The sequence below is a fragment of the Microtus ochrogaster genome, unplaced genomic scaffold (genome assembly GCF_000317375.1).
Source record: "Microtus ochrogaster isolate Prairie Vole_2 unplaced genomic scaffold, MicOch1.0 UNK1, whole genome shotgun sequence".
Classification (NCBI taxonomy): domain Eukaryota; kingdom Metazoa; phylum Chordata; class Mammalia; order Rodentia; family Cricetidae; genus Microtus; species Microtus ochrogaster.
In genome coordinates, this window is record NW_004949099.1 from 4,135,991 (window position 1) to 4,139,198 (window position 3,208).

At 42.7% G+C, this 3,208-nt stretch overlaps 1 pseudogene; it reads left to right on the top strand.

Moving 5' to 3' along the window:
- The first annotated feature begins 1,137 nt into the window (after positions 1–1,137).
- Positions 1,138–2,698, top strand: LOC101993472 (annotated as a pseudogene).
- Positions 2,699–3,208: the final 510 nt, after the last annotated feature.

Consider the following 3,208-nt stretch of genomic DNA (forward strand, 5'->3'; position numbering starts at 1 on the left):
TTTGTAATAAAACTTTATTAAGAATATTTGGTAGTAAAGGAACAGACAAAGATGGCACTGAAATCAATGACCCTGTCCGTGTCAGCCCATGGGATTTCTGTCCTGTGAAGGTGGCATTTCTAGTTTATGAAGTCTTCCTAATTCGAATTCACCACAACCAGCTGCTTGTGTCCCCAAGGATGAGAACTCTGCAGGGGAGAACAGGACAGTTCACAGGGACGCTCTCACTGCAGCAGTGGGGACAGCAGTGCGTTCTGTGATGTACTGTTGTTGGTTTCCATGAATGCCCATGTGCAAGGGAGCCTCACAAAGGACAGAGAAACACGACACTGGGAAAGCACTAGGACAATGGGCACAACGGGTGTCTTCTGAGGTTGGGGTGAGCTGATGTACAGATTTCCAATTGAGAAGGATGAACTGAGCTCAACTGGTCATGTATTCTCAAGGTGATAGCATTGGTTAAGATTCACAGTCAAGTCTGTCTGAGATGAGGGGTATCTTGCTTCTCCCCCACAAGGTTTACTCTGTGCTTCTTGACCACATAAGATGAGTCAGAACAGAAAGCTGTACACTTACACTAACTTTAGAAACACTGTCTTCTCTGAGATAAGCATTGGGATCTCAGGCAACAGTGTCCTTCTCCTCTTCCACATCCTCATACTCAGTAGTGAGCACAAGCCCAGACTCACTGACTTGCCCGTTGGCTGCTTGGCTGTAATCCACCTTCTGTTGCTGCTGGTTGCGAGCATCATAGATGCTGATATTTTCATGTTTCATCATGGATGGGATGACATCACATGTTCCACTCTTTTCTTCTTATACAGATTTTTGAGGGGTCTCTCTGTTTGTGTCACCTGCTTGCTGAGTGTGCTCCAGGCCATCACTCTCAGCCCCAGAAACTCCTGTTTAGCAAAGTTTAAAAGAAAATTATCCCCATGTCACAACTTGTGGTCCTTGTTTGCCCTTTGTTCCTTCTATTCATCTTTTACCACTTACCTATTCATCTACATGGTTAAGACCCCTAATGTGACCTCAGACCACCTACTCTATATGACTGAATCTTGCTCTCTTGTACATTTCAGTGTCCCAATGAAATACATAATGTCCACATTGTTCATCTTCAGGGACATTTTCGTTATGGGTATCATGTTCCTCTCCAGCGGGTACATGCTGATTCTGCTGTGCAGGCACAAGAAGCGGGTCCAGCATCTTCACATAACCAACTTTTCTTCAAAAGCTTCACCAGAGCTAAGGGCCTCCCGGACCATCCTGCTGCTCTTATGTTTCTTTATGTTCATGTCTATCTTGGATAGAATTATGATATTCTCAAGGCATATGTTCAAAGATGATCCAATATTCTACTTTATCCTGCTGCTTGAGAGCCATAGCTATGCCACAGTCAGTCCTTTTGTATTCATCAGCAATGAAAAAGATATCATTGGCCTTTTATTGTCCATGTGTAAGAGGACAGTGACCAGAGTGTAATATCTCAGCTTACACAAAAAAGTGGGTTTTGGCCATGTAGAAACACCTATAACAACAGGATATAGAGATAGGACGATCCTTGTGTCCCGGTACTCATTAGTCTGGTTGTGGTGTTAGTGAGAGAATTCGTCTAGACGGATTAGAAAGACAGGGAAAGAGAAGAACACCTGCAGTATGAATTCTAATTGGTATTAATAATAAAACCCAGAGGCATATATAGGGGTTAATGCTGAAGACCAGAGAAGCAGCGTGCCAGTCATTAGAGACCTCTTTTTAGCAGTACTCAAACTGAAGGGGTGATCCTGCCCTCAGACTGCATCCCCAGACTGCCTCTCTTCACCAAAACAGACTTTACTACAGAGGCAAGCATAATCCAAATTCTTTGTAAAGTATTTATACGTTAGTCAACTAATATGTCATTCAAGCAATTGATGACCTGCCGTTGATCTTGGCCCTAATCCACATATTATTGCTTCTGATCACCACAGTCATAGTTACAGACTTTTTTTTTCTGGTGGAGATAAGAACATTATATGTAAATTCCTTGTCTACTCGTACAGAATTTTTAGGTGTCTCTCTCTGTGTACCACCAGCCTGTTGAATGTCCTCCAGGCTGTCATCCTCAGTCCCAGAAGCTCCTGTTTAGCAAAGTTCAAGCACAAATCTCCCTATCACATCTCATTGCTCTTCTACCCATGAGTGTCTCCTGTAGGCCATGGGCAATCACTTCTTAGTGTCTATTACGACCACACACATTTTGATCTTGGGTAACTATACGTATGGTACCCAATTCTAGAATCTTTTATCTAAGAGTTATGTAATTTGAAGTACATTTTCCACACTGCTGGCCCTCAGGGAAGCCTTCCTGATCAGTCTCATGGCCCTCTCCAGCAGGTACATGCTGACTCTCCTGTGCAGGCACAAGAAGCTGTCCCAGCATCTTCACAACAACAGCCTCTCACCAAAAGCATCTCCAGAGCTAAGGGCCTCCCGGACCATCCTGCTGCTCATGAGCTTCTTCATGGTTTTCTACATTTTGAACATTGTTATCTTCCTCTCAAGAATGAAGTTCAAGGATGGCTCAATATTCTACAGTATCCAGATTCTTGTGTCCCATAGCTATGCCACAGTCAGTCCTTTTGTGCTGATTAGTACTGAAAAGTGTATAATTAAGGTTTTGAGATCAATGTGTGAGAGGACAATAAATATTTGATTATTCAGTGATGGGTGTGATCCCTTAATATAAACAATATGCTGTCATCAGAGCTGCAAATTGTGGCATGGTAGGAACAATCTGTGCCTTAAATTAAAATATGAAATCATCATTTTTCTGATGAATCTGTTTACTATGTGTGGATGGCAGGTTATATAAAGAAAATTAACTGCCTTGCCCTCAGATATCATGTGAAGTTTTTATTTCTTCATGGGTTTTCCCAGGAGACCTATGAGGTTATTCTCACTTTACCTGAGTTAGCAAACAAAAATTTCTTTTTAAGTTTTAACTGTGTTTGTGTGCATGTGAGTGCATGTGTGTGTGTGTGTGTGTGTGTGTGTGTGTGTCCACATGGATGCAGATGCCCATAGAGGTCAGATTATCAGAATCTCTGGACTAGAGTTATGGGCTATTGTGGGGCATGGAATGTAGGAGAAGGTGATGAAATTTGAATCTTCTAGGAAGCAGGATCCTTGCCTGCAGAGCCATCTCTCTGGCACAGTCCAGTAC